Source organism: Odocoileus virginianus, chromosome 22, assembly GCF_023699985.2.
Source record: "Odocoileus virginianus isolate 20LAN1187 ecotype Illinois chromosome 22, Ovbor_1.2, whole genome shotgun sequence".
NCBI lineage: Eukaryota > Metazoa > Chordata > Mammalia > Artiodactyla > Cervidae > Odocoileus > Odocoileus virginianus.
Genome location: NC_069695.1, coordinates 7,846,427 through 7,866,047, shown reverse-complemented (window position 1 = coordinate 7,866,047; position 19,621 = coordinate 7,846,427). Strand labels below are relative to the sequence as shown.

At 38.8% G+C, this 19,621-nt stretch overlaps 1 protein-coding gene and 1 pseudogene across 5 annotated transcripts in view; both read left to right on the top strand.

Moving 5' to 3' along the window:
- DCC (DCC netrin 1 receptor) overlaps positions 1–19,621 on the top strand; it is a 1,226,177-nt gene that overhangs the window by 511,512 nt on the left and 695,044 nt on the right. The gene's annotated exons all lie outside the window — the stretch shown is intronic.
- On the top strand, positions 12,829–14,038 carry LOC110139837 (nucleophosmin pseudogene; annotated as a pseudogene).

The window sequence follows — 19,621 nt, the reverse complement described above, 5'->3', positions numbered from 1 at the left end:
ATGATACAACTCTTATTGCTAAAAATATCTTTTTACCTTGGTGTAATATTCAACAGTTTTCAAAGAGGATTCAGATTGATACCACGGGAAAAAATAAAATCAAATCTGCCCTTCTTTGTTTTGGAAATTGTTCATCAGTGCTTTTTGGATGAACACTCTCTGTTTGCCCTTATCTTTAAATTATATGAGATATTTACTGAAGCCGTAGGGGCATTTTGTTTTGATATAGATAATTTTCTCCTGATCCAACTGTCATATCTTTTCTTTGACATTTTCATTGAAATGATTTAAAAATATGATTCTACTTTGTTTCAGAAAGTGAGGTTTCATAAATGCTATTGAATTCCTTTCTGATGAGTGATGAATTTTTGGTGGTGTTTAAGATAATATTTACCCATATTAGTAGGGAAAAAAGTTACGACATTGTACACATGTCAGTGGTTATGTTGGCTGTGTTGTTCTCATTAAAGATTCCTGGGGGAAAAAGGTGACCAGTTCGCTTTCATGGAAAGGCATGAATTGTTCTGCCAAGAATTTATTTTAAAGCCTCACATACAATAATTTAACAAGTGTGTTAAATTCTTACTGTGAACCAGATGTTCAGAGCATAAGAAAGAAGCATAAGATATAGGCTCTAACTTAAATGATCTTAACATTTAGAGAGTTGATCATATGTCACCATTATGTAATAATTCTAAGTAGTGTATTTTGTGAATGACAAAGAGCCAGAGAAAAATGGTAAGTTACAGAAAAATCGAGAAAATTGGAAGATCAACTAAAATAGTTTACTAGCACTTTGGGAGAAAGTGGGGCTTGAGTTAGAATTTGAAGAAATCTTAGAAGAGAGTAGACATGTAAAGAGCGCATTCAGGGATATAGCTTGATTAAAGATGGATGTGAAGTTAATTTAGTTGAAAGTGAGAAGCTTACTTTGGCTGGATCAAGGGACAAGTGAAGAAATCTGTGGGGAAAAAATATATATGTTGGCTACGTAGTTAGGCCACACTGAGGGGTTGAATGGCAGAATAAGTTGGAAACCCCCTTAAACATATTACATTCCTATAAAACCAACAAAAACTCTTATTTAGTAGGAAAAGATGTACAAGTCAACACCAATGCCAAAGAATGCTCAAACTACTGCACAATTGCACTCATCTCACACACTAGTAAAGTAATGCTCAAAATTCTCCAAGCCAGGCTTCAGCAATACATGAATCGAGAACTTCCAGATGTTCAAGCTGGTTTTAGAAAAGGCTGAGGAACCAGAGATCAAATTGCCAACATCTGATGGGTCATCGAAAAAGCAAGAGAGTTCCAGAAAAACATCTATTTCTGCTTTATTGACTATGCCAAAGCCTTTGATTGTGTGGATCACAATAAACTGTGGAAAATTCTTCAAGAGGTGGGCATACCAGGCCACCTGACCTGCCTCTTGAGAAACCTGTATGCAGGTCAGGAAGCAACAGTTAGAACTGGACATGGAACAACAGACTGGTTCCAAATAGGAAAAGGAGTTCATCAAGGCTGTATGTTGTCACCCTGCTTATTTAACTTACATACAGAGTACATCATGAGAAACACTGGTCTGGAAGAAGCACAAACTGGAATCAAGATTGCCGGGAGAAATATCTATAACCTCAGATATGCAGATGACACCACCCTTATGGCAGAAAGTGAAGAAGAACTAAAGAGCCCCTTGATGAAAGTGAAAGAGGAGAGTGAAAATGTTGGCTTAAAGCTCAACATTCAGAAAACTAAGATCATGGCATCTGGTCCCATCACTTCATGGCAGATAGATGGGGAAACAGTGGAAGCAGTGGCTGACTTTATTTTTGGGGGCTCAAAAATCACTGCAGATGGTGATTGCAGCCATGAAATTAAAAGACGCTTACTCCTTAGAAGGAAAGTTATGACCAACCTAGACAGCATATTAAAAAGAAGAGACATTGCTTTGCCAACAAAGGTCCGTCTAGTCAAGGCTATGGTTTTTCCAGTGGTCATGTATGGATGTGAGAGTTGGATGGTGAAGAAAGCTGAGCACCGAAGAATTGATGCTTTTGAACTGTGGTTTTAGAGAAGACTCTTGAGAGTCCCTTGGACTGCAAGGAGATCCAACCAGTCCATCTTAAAGAGATTAGTCCTGAATATTCATTGGAAGGACTGATGCTGAAGCTGAAACTCCAATACTTTGGCCACCTGATGCGAAGAGCTGACTCATTTGAAAAGACCCTGATTCTGGGAAAGATTGAGGGCAGAAGGAGAAGGGGACGACAGAGGATGAGATGGTTGGATGGCATCATCGACTCGATGGACATGGGTTTGGGTGGATACCAGGAGTTGGTGATGGACAGGAAGGCCTGGCGTGCTGCGGTTCATGGGGTCACAAGGAGTTGGACATGACTGAGCAACTGAACTGATGTGCAAGTAAATCCACATATTATGTAGTAAGTTAGAATGCTTTTGTTTTTTTCATTTGCTCATTTAAAAATATTGAAATATAGTTGACTACAATGCTGTATTTCAGGTTGTTCAAGAAAGTAATTCAGTTATGTGTATGTATAGATATACATGCTTTTTCAGGTCTTCCCTGGTGGGCCCAGATGGTAAAGAATCCACCTGCAGGGCAGGAAATGCAGGAGACCAGGGTCTGATCCCTGGATCAGGAAGATCTCCTGGAGAAGGGAATGGCAACCCACTGCAGTATTCTTGCCTGGAAAAATCCCATGGATAGAGGAGCCTGGCGGGCTACAATACGTGAATACAACTGAGTGAATAACACTTTCACTTTCATGCTTTTTTTTTTTAAACATTCTCTTTTATTATAGGTTATTACAAGATTTGTAATACAATTAATATTGTAATACAATATTACAAGATATTGTAATAACCTATAATGTCCTAAGATATTGTAATAACCTATAATAAAGGCAAAATGGTTGTCTGAGAAGGCCTTGCAAATAGCTGAGAAAAGGAAAGAAATGAAAGGCAAAGGAGAAAAGGAAAGATACACACATCTGAATGCAGAGTTTCAGAGAACAGCAAGAAGAGATTTAAGAAAGCCATTTAAAGTGAACAATGCAAAGAAATAGAGGTAAACAGTAGAATGGGAAGGGCTAGAGATATCTTCAAGAAAATTAGAGATAGCAAGGTAACATTTCATGCAAAGATAGGCATACTAAAGGACAGAAATGGTGTGGATGTATTGGAAGAAGATATTAAGAAAAGGTGGTGGGAATACACAGAAAAACTATATAGAAAAGATCTTAATGACCTGGATAACCACGATGGTATGTCACTCATCTCGAGCCAGATATCCTGGAGTGTAAACTCAAGTGGGCATTAGGAAGTATCACTATGAACAAAGCTAGTGGAGGTGATGGGATTCCAGTTGAGCTATTTAAAATCATAAAAGAGGATGCTGTGAAAGTGTTACACTCAATATGGCAGCAAATTTGGGAAACTCAGCAGTGGCCATAGGACTGGAAAAGGTCAGTTTTCATTCCAATCCCAAAGAAAGGCAATGTCAAAGAATGCTCAAACTACCGCACAATTGCACTCCTATCACATGCTAGTAAAGTAATGCTCAAAACTCTCCAAGCCAGGCTTCAACAGTACCTGAACCATGAACTTCTAGATGTTCAAGCTGGATTTAGAAAAGGCAGAGGAACCAGAGATCGAATTGCCAACATCTGTTGGATCATAGAAAAAGGAAGAGAATTCCAGAGAACACCTAATTCTGCTTCATTGAGTATGCTAAAGCTTTTGACTATGCGAATCACAACAAACTTTGGAAAATTCTTAGATGGAAGTACCAGGCTCCCTTATCTGCCTCCTGTGAAACCTGTATGCAGGTCAAGAAGCTACAATTAGAATTAGACATGGAACAACAGACTGGTTCCAAACTGGGAAAGGAGATCATCAAGGCTGTATATTGTCACCTTCTTATTTAGTTTATATGAAGAGTACAGCATGCAGAATACCAGGCTTGATGAAGCAGAAGCTGGAATCATTATTGTTGGGAGAAATATCAGTAACTTCAGATATACAAATGGCATACCCTCATGGCAGAAAGCAAAGAGAAATTAAAGAACCTCTTGGTGAAGGTAAAAGAGGAGAGCAAAAAGCTGGCTTAAAACTCAACATTCAAAAAATGAATATCATGTCATCCAGTTCCATCACTTCATGGCAGATAGATGGAGAAATAATGGAAACAGTGACAGACCTTATTTCTTGGGCTCCAAAATCACTGTGACCGGTGACTGCAGGCATAAAATTAAAATATGCTTGCTTGTTGAAAGAAAAGCTATGACCAACCTAGATAGCATATTAAAGAGCAGAGACATTATTTTGCCTACAAAGGTCTGTATAGTCAAAGCTATGGTTTTTCCAGTAGGCATGTACGGATGTAAGAGCTGAAGTATTGATGCCTTCAAGCTGTGGTGCTAGAGAAGACTCTTGAGAGTCCTTTGGAGATCCAACCAGTCCATCTGAAAGGAAATCAACCCAAATATTCATTGGAAGGTCTGTTGCTGAAGCTTCAATACTTTGGCCACATGATTCGAAGAACTGAGTCATTGGCAAAGACCCTGATTCTGAGGAAGATCGAAGGCCAGAGTAGAAGGGGATGACATAGGATGAGATGGTTGGATGGCATCATTGATTCAATGGATATGAGTTTGAACAAACTCCAGGAGATGGTGAAGGACAGGGAAGCCTGGTGTGCTGTAGTCCATGGGGTCTCAAAGAGTTGGACACGACTGAGCGACTGAACAACAATATACTGAGTATGCTTCCCTGTGCTATACAGTAGGTCCTTGTTGATTATCTGTTTTATATATAGTACTCTATGTTATTCCCAATCTCCTAATTTATCCCTCTCCCTTTCTCCCCTTTGGTAACCAGAAATGTCTTCTATGTTTGTGAGTGTATTTCCATTTTGTCACTAAGTTCATTGTAGCCTTTGGTTCTAATTGATGCAAAAAGTTTCTGTCTAATGAGATGAAGTGTGTGCCTGTGTATCCATGTGTGCTCAGGCATGTGCGTTTGCATGTAAGTACTAGAGTTGTCATTTATCACAATAAAAGGGTGCAGCTACCCAGGCAATTAGGCATGAAGAGAACAAAGACCGGAAAAGGTGAGCTTTGTCTCACTTTGCTCCCGAGACATCTTCATCTCCTGCACTAATCAACAGTGACGCGTCAAGTCATCGTGAGTGACAATTTCAGACCTCTCATTAGAGGGGATAATTGCACAATGAGGCAGACTGATGAGCTGATTGGTGTTTCCTCAGAAACTGAGCTCCTCCTCCTGGGCCCCCTTCTGACAGCACTGCTGAATATTATCAAATATGTGTTTAAGGCAATTCAGGTACAGAGTCTTCCCTTGGCAAAACATGTTATGATTGCTGCAGAATGAATGCTGAGAGCTAAATCTAACATATCTCTGAGTTGTAATAATACCCATCATTCTGAAAACATTCTACTTTTCTCGAGTACTTTCCACCTTCTGTTTTTGCCACAGTTTCTGTGATGTTAGGGGTCAGGTTTTAGGTTTTGCGTTTACATGGAAATAAGATAGGTGGATAGAGTGTTTCACTGAGCACCTCCTGGTTAATTTAAAGCAGAGTATCAGACTCTAACCTCTTTCCAAACTTCATACTTTCAATTGGAGGTAATTTTTTAAAAAGTCTTTATTGAGTTTGTTACAGTACTGCTTCTGTTGTTTATGTTCTGGTGTTTTGGCCATGAGTCACATGGGAGCTTAGCTCCTCCACCAGGGATCCAGCCTCCACCCCTGACACTGGAAGGCAAAGTCTTAGCCACAGGATAGCCAGGGGAGCCCCTGGTTGAAGTTCCTTTTAACCAAAATGTAGTTCCCTTTCTCCCACCATCAGTGGATCAACTCTAGCCCTGCAAAAGGGGTTCACATACCTATACGAGAATCAGCAGAATCACCTTCAGGGTATGTTAAAGTGCAAACCACTGGATCCTACAACCAGAGTTGCTCATTCAGATGGTCTGGGGTTGGCTGAATTTGTTTACAGTTCTAATAAGTTCCCAGTTTATGCTGAGTTGATGCTGATGCCAGTAATCTGGAGACTAGGAGCCTTTTCTTTAGAAGATGTCCTTCCTGAAAAATTGACTTACTGTTGGTTACATTATGTTGACCAGATATTTAACTACTGGATGTTTTCCTGAAAAGTTTTTCTAAATCTCAGTCTCACATGATTCAGAAATCTCTCTGAGCACAGTTTACTCTTGTATCTGAGCATGTTTTATTTATTGTTTGACTTTGACTTTTCTAGCCATGGCCTCATGGTCTGTCTCCATGAGGGAGACAAACAATTCTCTAAATAGAAAAATGCTACCCATTTCATTTCCTAAGACTGTATTTCTGATTTGCTAATATTCAGACACTGCTGCAGTCAAATTATACCTAAATTCTCAGTGGCACCAATATTTGTATAACCATTCTTGATGTGACTTTGGTCAAACTAATTAGCCTAGTCGGTTTTGTTAATGGATGGTCCAGCTCTCAAAATACAGATAGATATATTCATTGCCCTAAAATAACTAACTTAGATATGAGCTATGCTGATTAAACATGATCAGATTAATTCTTGGGATCTTTCATATCCAAACTGATCATTCATGGCTTCAAAGTAACTAAAATACTGGCCTACAGTAGAACAATTGAAGGCTAAGAAATATGATATCATCCTCATTCAATCCATGTACATCATTCATCTATATATTCAAAAGTGCTTATTTAAATCTTACTATGTGCTATACACACTTACAGGTGCTGGAGGCAGATCAGTGAATTAGAAAACAAAGTCTGCATACATAGGGCTCATAATATCATGGAGGAAGACATAATAACAAGGAAAACATTAAAAAAAAACAAGCTTCAGATAGTTGAGATGCTTTGAATAAACTAAAGTAGGGTAACATGATATAGTGATTGGGAATGTGGTGGAGCTATTTTAGGTGAAAATACAGAGACTTAAGCTGGAGGATATCCTAGAAATGACAATTTTCACAAAACATAATGATGAAACTCTCTTAATATTAAGGTGCTTCATCAGAAAGAATTTTTTTATAATTTTTATACACTCAAATTATTGGAAGTGCAGTTTTGGCCCATATAATAACTCTGTGAATGCCTTAAACATCATTGATACTTTTTTCTAATATCATTCTGAATTTTTCTTTTAGTCATAAACTAGTAAGAGAAAGTCAACATAACATGATTTTTTTTAAAAAATGCATTAAATATATATATATATATTTATATAACCCAGTGGCTATTAAAATATCACTTATATTGCACACATGCTAACCTTAACTGTGTCAATTGCTTATGATGTAAAACTTAACCCAGTTTCTAGAAGCAGATTGCTGGAACAGACCTTACATGTTTTTCTACTATTTAGAGGTGAGACAGAAGAGGACTTATTTTCCAAAAGTGATTTTTCTGTAGGCAACTTACATCCTTTTTAGAACAACATTAGCATGTTACAACATGGTGGTGCTTACAAGCATGGTTTCTGAATTCAGATGCAATGAGTTTGGTCCACCACCTGTCACCTCTGTGACTCCAGTGTTGCAGAGTTTTTATGAGGATTAGACAGGGTGACAGAGGTAAAGCACTTAGAACATTGCTTGGAATATAGGAAGTCCACAGTAAGACCCTTAGCTCAGTACCCATTGCCTCCGGTCAGTGTATAGGAGATGAAACTCAGAATACACATCTTAATTACAAATCCACAGTTCATCCAGTTATACCTCATTGCCTCTTTGCAAAGCTAGTTTGACACTTTATGCTTTAACATGAAATATTATAAAACCAAATCATATAATGAACCTTGGTTAAAGGATGATTTCCAATTCTGTTCTTCACCTGGTTAGGAAGAATGTAGATTCTTGACTCACTTAATGCTGCCATTTCAGTTGAAGCAAAAATCGGAGTATTTTAAGTATGAAAGAGTTGGGGAATTTACAACTGGAGGAAGGAAATCATCATTTAAATAATCATGTTTTAAAATACATAGCTTAATGGTACCTCATCAGCAGACGAATGGATGAGGAAGCTGTGGTACATATACACCATGGAATATTACTCAGCCATTAAAAAGAATTCATTTGAATCAGTTCTAATGAGATGGATGAAACTGGAGCCCATTATACAGAGTGAAGTAAGCCAGAAAGATAAAGACCATTACAGTATACTAACACATATATATGGAATTTAGAAAGATGGTAACGATAACCCTATATGCAAAACAGAAAAAGAGACTCAGATGTATAGAACAGACTTGTGGACTCTGGGAGAAGGCGAGGGTGGGATGTTTCAAGAGAAGAGCATTGAAACATGTATATTATCTAGGGTGAAACAGATCACCAGCCCAGGTTGGGTGCATGAGACAAGTGCTCGAGCCTGGTGCACTGGGAAGACCCAGAGGGATCGGGTGGAGAGGGAGGTGGGAGGGGGGATCGGGATGGGGAATACATGTAAATCCATGGCTAATTCATTTCAATGTATGACAAAAACTACTGTAATGATGTAAAGTAATTAGCCTCCAACTAATTAAAAAAAAAATAAAATACATAGCTTATTTTATCATATGCTAAAATCAGTTTCTAAATTTTTAGTTTTTCGTTTGTGTTGCATCACCTATAATACTACCAATATATTTCAGGGCATGTGATAAACATTTGCTGAAACACAAATGCCTTTCTGGTGGAGCCAGTGTTGTAGTATCAGTGTAGATAAAATTAACAAATTTACAAATACAATATGTAATGTAGTGAATGAATGCTAAAAAAGTTCAAATTGGCCAAGATTTATGGGAGGGGATCTTTCTAAGATAAAGAATAAATGGTTATTTGACCTTACACATGCTGTTCAATCTTCCAGGGCCTTAGTTTCCCCACTGAGTATGTGTGTCCTGGTGGATGGAGTGAGCATAAGATCTAGGAGTGCTATGGACATTCCAGGTGTCAGTTGGGGCTAACCAGGGCACCATGTAATCACTCAATACAGGAGACATTCTCCCTTTAAGAGAAACCATCTCTGTCTTGCTCTGGTTAATTACGGTCCTCTTGTACTTTTTTCTATACACACATAATAATTTGCCTCCTAATGCTAACGTTATTGTGTGGTATATCCCAAAGCAGTTTGCAATCATTTCCTCATATGAACTCACCATTTTACTCACTGTTTCCTTCATCTATCTAATATGTATTGAGGTTATACTATCTTCTAAGAACCATGCTGAAAAATTTAAATCGGCATTATTATCTCTGTATCCCCCCCCCAAAAAAATGTGGACCAAACAAATATGAACTAGCTCACAGACAAGATCAGATCCACATAGACTTCAAGCTAAAGTTGATCCTTCTCGAAGCCTTGCTATGTTGCTTCTTTCATTCATGTCCAGTCCTTGTGAACTCAGTGAAAGGCAGGATTCCTTCCTGATGTTTGTCTCCCAGTCTGTCAGTTCAGTCGCTCAGTCATGTCCGACTCTTTGTGACCCCATGGACTGCAGCACGCCAGGCCTCCCTGTCCATCACCAACTCCTGGAGCTTACTCAGACTCATGTCCATTGAGTCGGTGATGCCACCCAACTGTCTCATCCTCTGCTGTCCCCTTCTCCTTCTGCCCTCAATCTTTCCCAGCATTAGGATCTTTTCCAATGAGTCAGTTCTTTGCATCAGGTGACCAAAGTATTGGAACTTCAGCTTCAGCATCAGACCTTCCAATGAATATTTAGGACTGATCTCCTTTAGGATGGACTGGTTGGATCTCCTTGCCCTCCAAGGGACTCTCAAGAGTCTCCTCCAATACCACAGTTCAAAAGCATCAGTTCTTCAGTGCTCAGCTTTCTTTGCCTCCCCATGATGTCTATCGGAGAAGATATGATCTGGGCCATCAGAATCCCTCAACAAGAGGTTCTGAATGAGTGGCTCAGGATTTGTGCTTTGTGGGTAGTGTATTTGATGCAGTAACTACAGAAAATGCTGTTTTTCAAGGAAAGGGAGGAATTGCCGTTAAGGAAAGGCAGTCTCCTGGTGACACAGTGAAAAGGCCTGTCCAAGGGCGTTCATCTGTGCTAGCATCCGACCTCTTTCTTGACAAGATGTCAGTGAAAAATGAACTCACTGAAATGCATCCCGGTTTCCCTGGGGAAACAGAGAGGACACAGAACAAGCATAAAAGCATGCCTTCGGAGGGATCTGAGAGGAATTCCCGACAATATTACACCTGCGTTACCAGGAAAAGTCAACATATTTTTTAAAAGACTGAACTAGCCAATCAGCTTACATTTCTTCATCAAATCCTTCCCCGTGACCTATAGGTGCTGTGAAAGAGAGTGGTACATTGACATTTAAGTATGTAAGATAGCATAAGGTAATACAATCACTATGGATAATATCCTTGACCAAATAGAAAAAAGAAAAATCACATACAATGCAATAAGAGACCAAATACAGCAATGAATGGTCCCACTATGGTGGTGCTATGATTTCAGCAGCAATCCACCCCCATTCCCCAAGGAAAAAAGATCCTGTAAAACTCGAGAGTAAACAATTAGCCTGGTTCTAGCATCAGGTAAGGTGCAACTTCCTAAAAACATAGGGAGGTCACAGTTAACACACTCAAGTTCTGTGTAAAAATGCTGGCCTTCCACTATAGAGAATAGTGCATAGTCCCCATAATAAACCCTTAAAGAAGAGTAAGTGGCAAAATAAACCCTTAGATATAAGTTAATGACATTCCTTTCAGTCATCCTTTCCGGGGATTTGATTGATTGCCAGCATATAGTAAATGTCTCACTTCTTAAACAGGGAAGCATGCTTTGAAGAAAAGCACCACTTGGTTTCTCTATGAACTGTAGTGTTATGGAAGGGAAAGAGTTTAATGATCAGGTTCTGAGCTGCGAAGAGTTGCACTTTAACTGTCCCTTGCTCCACAATACTCATAAACTCATATATGTTTCTGGTTTTGGTCTTACATGTGAAGCTCAGGAGCTGTTAGAAGTAGTGTGCCTGGTCTGAACCTATTATTCTAGTGTGGAGAACCAGAAATAGGAAAATAATGAGAGTTGAGCCTCACCTGGAATAAGCAGCAATGGAGGGGAGCCTCCAATGGGAGTTCAGTAATTGTCGAGATTGAAAGTGCATGTGATGTATATTCAGCAGAGATCTGTGCAGAAAATAAATGGCTGAGATTGGAGATGGGCACAGAGATCTGTCAGATGGTACAAAGGTAGGGAATATGGTCATGGGTTTTGTGGTCAAGGGTCAGCCTGTTGCACCTCTTTAGCATATGAGCATCATGTTGTAGATGGGGAAAATGTGGAAACAGTGTCAGATTTCATTTTCTTGGGCTCCAAAATCACTGCAGACAGTGACTGCAGCCATGAAATTAAAAGACGCTTGCTCCTTGGAAGAAAAGCTGTGACAAACCTAGACAGTGTATTAAAAAGCAGAGATATCACTTTGCTGACAAAAGGTCTGTATAGTCAAAGTTATGGTTTTCCAGTAGTCATGTATCGGGGTAAGAGCTGGACCATAAAGAAGGCTGAGCACCAAAGAATTGGTGTTTTTGAACTGTGGTGCTGAATAAGACTCTTGAGAGTCCCTTGGACAGAAAGGAGATCAAACCAACCAATCCTAAAGGAAATCATTCCTGAATAGTCACTGGAAGAACTAGTGCTGTAACTCCAAAACATTGGCCGCCTGATGAGAAGAGCTGACTCATTGGAAAGAACCCTGATGCTGGGAAAGATTGAGGGCGAGAGGAGATGGGGGCGACAGAGGACGAGATGATTGTATGGCATCACTAACTCAATGGACATGAGTTTGAGCAAGCTCCAGGAGACGGTGAAGGACAGGGAAGCCTTGTGTGCTGCAGTTCACAGAGTCACAAAGAGTTGGACACTACTTAGCGACTGAATAGCAACCACAATCGTGTTGTATAATCCTGACATTGTAGGTAACAGATGTCCATTTGTATATGGAACACTCTCTACTGAGGTGGTCTTTCACTGTGGAATATACTTTCATTATTTTTTTATATGAAATCCCCTCCTGTATAATGCATAGAAAATATGTTTTATGTTCTCAGTTTAAAGTTGTTTGGAAATCTTGCTATCAAGCTGTTCTCTTCCTGCGTGGAACTCTGACTTTTTACTTTCCTTTGAAATTATATACCCAGAAAGATGGTCAAAATGTTTAATGTTCTATAAGGCACAAACACTGAAAGATCAGAATCACCATGAGTCATTGTGTTAGAGTAGATTCTGAAAACTCCCTGCTCAAATCACCTTGACTCATTGGCTGCTGAATGTTGAGATAATCCATGGACAGACTTGGTGGTATGTGGGACCTCATGGCATTTGAGTGTTTAGCCTAGTAGTTATTTAGCTGTCAGAAATATTCCATTAATTTTATAAACAGTACAGTTTACTCATAAAGGTGCTTTAACTTTAGTTCTTCAGTTGTGAATTACAAACTCATCAAATTCTGCTAGCCAAATGACGTTCCTATGAATATATTGGGTTGGTCAAAAAGTTCATTCAGATTTCTTCATAACATTTTATAGAACAACTCAAACGAAATTTCTGGCCAACCCAATACAAAGACCCTGTCATAGCTATCTCTGTGACCCATCCCTCTCCCCTCAATATACTTACATCCAATTGAACAAATTCTTCAGGTGAAACTAAGAATGACGGGTTAGCCCTGGTGTGATTCCATCCTGCGCGGCTGCTCTTTCTAATAGTAGTCGTTTAATTCTGTCTGGCTTCTCTCCCACATAAGTGCGTGCCGCCAACCCATGGAGGATTCAATGGACATGGACATGAGCCCCTTGAGGCCCCAGAGCTATCATTTCGGTTGTGAACTAAAGGCTGACAGAGATTATCACTTCAAGGTGGATAATGATGAAAATGAGCACCAGTTATCTTTAAGAACGGTCAGTTTAGGGGCTGGAGCAAAGGATGCGTTACACATTGTTGAAGCAGAGGCGATGAATTATGAAGGCAGTCCAATTAAAGTAACACTGGCAACTTTGAAAATGTCTGTACAGCCAACGGTTTCTCTTGCGGGCTTTGAAATTACACCACCTGTGTTCTTATGGTTTAAGTGTGGTTCAGGGCCTGTGCATATCAGTGGACAGCACTTAGTAGCTGTGGAGGAAGATGCAGAGTCAGAAGATGAAGAGGAGGAGGATGTGAAACTCCTAAGTATATCTGGAAAGCGTTCTGCCCCTGGAGGTGGTAGCAAGGTTCCCCAGAAAAAAGTAAAGCTTGCTGCTGATGAAGATGATGATGATGATGAAGATGACGATGATGATGATGACAATTTTGATGAGGAAGTTGAAGAAAAAGCTCCAGTAAAGAAATCTGTATGAGATACTCCAGCCAAAAATGCACAAAAATCAAACCAAAATGGAAAAGACTCAAAACCATCAACACCAAGACCAAAAGGTCAAGAATCCTTCAAAAAACAGGAAAAAACACCTAAAACACCGAAAGGACCTAGCTCTGTAGAAGACATTAAAGCAAAAATGCAAGCAAGTATAGAAAAAGGTGGTCCACTTCCCAAAGTGGAAGCCAAGTTCATCAATTATGTGAAGAATTGTTTCTGGATGACTGACCAGGAGGCTATTCAAGATCTCTGGCAGTGGAGGAAGTCTCTTTAAGAAAATAAACAGTTTGTTAAAAATTTTCCGTCTTATTTCATTTCTGTAACAGTTAATATCTGGCTGTCCATTTTATAATGCAGAGTGAGAACTTTCCCTACCGTGTCTGATAAATGTTGTCCACATCCTCATTGCCAAGAATGTGTTGTCCAAAATGCCTGTTTAGTTTTTAAAGATGGAACTCCACCCTTTGCTTGGTTTTAAGTATGTATGGAATGTTATGATAGGAATAGTAGTAGTGGTGGTCAGACAGATGGAAATGGTGGGGAGACAAAAATATACATGTGAAATAAACTCAGTATTTAATAAAGTAAAAAAAAAAAAAGAAGGGTTAAATGTAAGTTACAAGATAGAAAAGATATCCCAGTGACAAACCTAATGCTAATCTATTACTTTAGAGTAATAACAGAGGAGGAGAGAAAGATGAGGAATAAGAATGAATAGAAGTGAAGACTATTTCAGCTTGACTTGAACTTTGTCAGTTGGGAGAGTAAAACTTTGTCCAGTAGAAGAGACAATAGTGCTTCCTATCTGTCTTACAGGGCAAGACGTCTTGGATGGGCAGAAGTGTAATGAGTATAAAAGTGTCGGTGAAGATAGTCAATAAACAATCTATAATAGGAATAGAAAAGAAGTTTCAGTGAGCCAAACTGAGTACCAAAGCCTGGAAGATAACCGAACCGCAGATAATTCTGAGGTCATGCTTTGGAGATACATGGTTTTCAGCACAGTTTTGTATTGTCAGAACCAAGAAAGTCAAACCAGGGAGAGATTCCTTCAAGATTTCAAAAAAACAGATCAGCATGGGCACAGCAAGTCAATATAACCTTGGCACCAAAGGAGGGAATCTTAACCATCAAAGGAGTTCCAGCATTGGCTTCAAGGAAGGGAAGCGTTTAATCTTTATTTTTAACTTGAACATTCCTTACTTCTGCTCAACGTTCCATTTTCTTTCAGAGTTAAAGCAGATGCACAGTGTTTATTTCATAGGCCACAAACAGGCTCTTTTATTTAGCATAAGATTCAAGTTAACTTACGTGTAAGCCAGAATGACTTCCCCATACCTCAATATGTGATCATTTCTTTCATGAAAAAAAATGGTGAAATTGATCTGTGAAGCATGTTATCACATGTATAGCTTGTGCATAAGGCACACGAGCGTGAGATGGAGCATATAGACTTGGGATTGTCAAGAAGACAGTCAGTTGACAAATATTTCTTGAGGCTTTGCCTTTCTTGATGTTAAGGGAATGTAGAATTGTATATAAAATGTTGTTGTTGAGTCTCTCAGTCGTGTCCTTCTCTTTGCGACCCCATGGACTGTAGCCTGCCAGGATCCTCTGTCCATGGGACTTCTAGGCAAGAATACTGGAGTGAGTTGCCATTTCCTTCTCCGGGGTCAAACCCGGGTTTCCTTCATTGGCAGGTGGATTCCTTAACACTGAGCCACCAGGGAAGCCCCTTCAAAATCTTCTTTTTGATTGGTTTACAAGTTATTTGAGCCAAACAAACCAAATACACGTGAAACCATTTAGAAGTCATTTCACTCACAGATGTAATAAAATGATACCTTTGTGGTTCTGACTATAAATAGCTCAGCAGTGTACAAGAGGAAGATCAGTGAGCATGAGTTGTTCAGGGGAATCTGTACCCAGAAGATCAGATGCAAACAGTGCTTTGAATATGCCTTAGGTTGGAATAGGACATCAAGCTTCCTGTCCTAAACAGATTTTTTTGGTACATCTGGGAAGTGTGAAGGATTGACACTGGACTTGCTGTGGTCATGTTCAGCTAGTGTTCAACAAACTTACGGCGCATAGGTTTTTGTTAAGAGGTAGAGTTTGGAATAAGATAGCCTGAGTTCAAATCCAGGGTCCCAGACTCACTAGCTGTAACCTTGAGTGTGTGTTTCCATTTTCACATAGGAATATAATGACAGACAACACTTTACTGAGTAGGTTGATGTGTATAAAGTATATCCAGGGTTCTGGCTTGAAGAAAAAGCTTGAGACATGCTGTTACTAATAATTACCTGGTTAAACTATTAGATCAAAGTTTACTGCCCCAACTACAAACTGGTTCTCTCTGCTTTGCTAGCGTGAGGCAGTCTGTAACAGCAGAAATACCCTGGGTGAGTGATGTAAGCATTAATTGGTTGTAGCAGGGTCACTTGCCACTTTTTCTCATCTGGAGAACATGAGTAGGATGCAGTAATATCCAAGATTCCTCCAGCTCTGGTATTTTAAGTCTAGTTGTATGAATTGACACTAATTAGTTCCTACTGATTATCTTGATCCATAATTTAGCTGGATATGGCAAAACAGAGGAAGACAGCTTTGTCCTGCACTAGGGAGGAGAAACAGAGAAAGGTTTTCTTTTTATTTCCAAATCGGTTTACATCAGTGAGTAGAGGAAGGACATGTATCTTGGTGGTTTAAAATAATTCATTTTGGAATTGTAGAAACATTTTTGATATTTTTTACCAAAAACTTTAAAATGTTTAAAAGTGTTTTTAATCATTTTGGAATTTTGTGTAATAGTTGGAATAACTTTCTCCATTTCCAGATTATATAAGACTTCTTGGTTTGTTCTTAGGAGTTGTTTTATGTGTTAATTTACAGTGTATCTCTTTTATTCATTGAAATTTATCCTATTTCATTTGGATAGGCTCCAGCTTTATTAATGTTTTCTCAGATGACTACCCAGGCGTCTGCAGAACATTTGTATAATTATCTACCTTTTCCTCTGGTTTGAACTTAGGCATATTTTCCAGTGGATGCTAAACAAGTTTTTTGACTTTTGAATCTGCTTCATTTTCTTTCTGGATATTCACCCTGAGGTACTTTGGCAGTTTACAGTGTAGTCTCGGCCATATTCCTCAGCTTGATTGTGATTAAATTTTCTTATTTTTAAAAAGGAAGTAATAATATGTACCTCAGAGATATTGCAAACGTGGGATCAAATAATATTTCAATGAATTTAGCATAATATTAGGCCAATTCTAAAAAATATTAGTAATTATTAGCAGAACCGCAGCATTATTATTTTCTCCCAACTGTTAAAGTTTCATTTATATTTTGCAATCAGTCCCAGTATATGGTGTGTGTGTGTGCGCGCGTGTATTCTATTAGATTCTCAGATAAATTAAGGCAATTTAAACTCATAATTTTTGAGAAAGACTTCTCAGTCCCTCCTAATTCTGAGGATTAGTACTGCCCAGCAAGAATCTTTGTTCTCGACAGCATGCTCCCCGCTGGGCTAGTGTTGCCATCTGCCCTAGGTCATGGCTGCCCCAGTTAATTATGTGTTTGCTGTTCCCTCTTGAAAATGAGCCAGAGTGTCTCTCCTGTTTCAGACAAAGACTGATTCCCTGCCGGTCCCGCTTTCACAAACTCTGCCAGCAGCGGCTAGAACGGGCTAGTTGTGTCTCTCTTTCTCCTGCTCTACAGGGAAAACTTTACTCATAATCAAGAATGGGAATAGTGCCCCTAGCTAAGCAGTTGAAATTAAATCCAGTAACTGTGAACCTGGTGTAAAGCATGAAAAGAATGTTGGAAAGATCAAGGCACAAAAATTCACAGGCAACATAGCATCTTTTGTACCTGTTCCCAAAACAGAATCGCAAGATTTATTTATTTATTTATTTTTAAAATAAAGCACCATTGGCAACAGAATATGCCCCCAAGCAGCAAAGCTCATAAAAAGTAGCTTTTGTAACTCGATTATTTATTCGATTGCTTTTCCATTTTTTTTAAGGGCAGAAAATCTAGCGCAGAATTTGATAACAGAAGGAGCCAAAGGGATACAGGGTTTTTTGTTTTTTTTTTAGGTGTTAGCCAGTGAACTGAACTTCCAATTTTAGTGTTCACATTTGGAAGGTTTAGCAGAGACAGCATATGGACTTTTCAACTTTATTTATTTGCTTTGGAAATTAAGCAAAAACCTATTCAAGTTTAGAAATAAAGTCTTATTAAATATCACAACACCCCAGGCAATGAGAGAACACAATTGCTCTTAGGCAAAATAGAATTGCAAGCAAATAGAACTAGAGATTACAATACTGAGTGGTTGGGGGGTGGTTTATTTGGTTTTGGGGGTTGTTTTTTGGGTTGTCAAATAAATTATGAGAGCCCAGAAATAATTCTGTTTCACCATCTTGAAGTATAAAAGATCAGCTGCGAAGTCAGAGATTTATTTCTTCTGCATGTCTACTTATACTCTATGAAAGCATCCCTGACATCTTGTGCCCAAGGGCAGAGCTCTAAGGAGTATTTTCCGTGGAAATTGAGTCATCAGAGAGTCAAAATTTGGAATCACTCCCAGTTCTTCGGAAGTAAAGTTAATTAATCTGGAAGCACATCATTTGTGTCTAAGAAATTCAAGAGAAGTGTAATTAGTTTAGCAATTAGCTTTAACTTTTCAGAAACATTTCTCAAAAATAGGCATTAAAATCTTACCCCTTCTCCTGGTAACCATATTTTTAACTGTTCATTACGGCTGGTTGTTAAACATGCTGTCTCATTGGTTTATCTTGTGGTAGAGGGAGCAATCTATTATTGGCTTTTTCTGTGCAGTCAAGTTCTGCTTTACCTATGTTCTCTATTGTGACATACTGTTTGTTCTTAATGAGCATATGATGAGGATGTACAATGAAAGTTGTTTAGCATGTTGAGTGGAAAAGGGTTATTTCTGCTTCCTTGAAAGTTGTTTTTAAATCTGTGCTGTGCTTAGTTGCTCAGTCGTGTCCGACTCTTTGCGACCCCGTGGACCATAGCCCGCCAGGCTCCTCAGTCCATGGGGATTCTCCAGGCAAGAACGCTGGAGTGGGTAGCCTATCCCTTCTCCAGGGGATCTTCCCAACCCAGGGATCTAGCTGGGTCTAACACTTCCTCTTCCTTTTCTTCTAACTGGAGTCTTACCTTCACCCATATGTTTCGCTACAATGATTTTGACAAAAGAACTATAAGTTGTTCAGGAAATAGGACTCAATTTATCTTAGGTATAAACGTTTTGAGTCCTATTGTTTTTTTACTAAGTTAGAAAATGTAGAGTGACTTCTAGGCCAGGCATTATGATACTGAACACATTCTAAATCTAGATGACTGTTTAACCTGTTTTGTTCAGATAAATTAATACCAGCCATAAATGTTTTTAATTAGCCTTTTAATCTTTTCTGTATTCATAGAATCATGGTATTTCATAGCTTCAGTATTGCTTACTTTTTAAAAATAACATATGCAATCACAAGTGAACAAGGAATTAAACAGGATCTGTGTTCTTATTATTTCAAAATTGCTAAGAAGAAATAATAAGTCTACAAGTCAATGTTTACAACTAATGACATGTTTATAATCTGTTTACTGTCTTTTTATTCAAAGTGAAGCGGCTTTCCCCACCAAAGTGTCTATCCTCGTGTGTTAAAAATGGAATTTGAAATGGAATTTTAAAATTTTGCTTGATGTTTCCTATTTTGTATCTTTGAGTCATAAATTATCCTTGTTGTTTGTGTAATTTTAGTGAAATGTATTAAATAGTGTGTAGGGTGTTTTAAGAATCAGTCTAGAAATTATCATGTTTGCCGAGGCAAACCTAGACTTCCCAGTTTCCAAGGCAGTAGAGTTCCCACATCAGGAACATTCCAGTCGGCCACAGTCTCTGTTTTTCCCTCGTGTTTCATGTGGAATTTTGTAATCTCTGAACTACAGAAAGACACTTCATTGAAAACCTAGTCATATAGTTTTTTATCGTTTACATTTGGGTTGCTATGTTAATCGTTTTCTATAACCAAAATCCCCTAGACCCTCTTAGCCTGTTCCTCTTTTCCAAATAAACAGCAAATTGAGTTAAGAAGGAACCTCAAAATGGGCAGTGTCGAGTCTCATGCTGAAGGTCAGTTCAATCTAAATGGCCT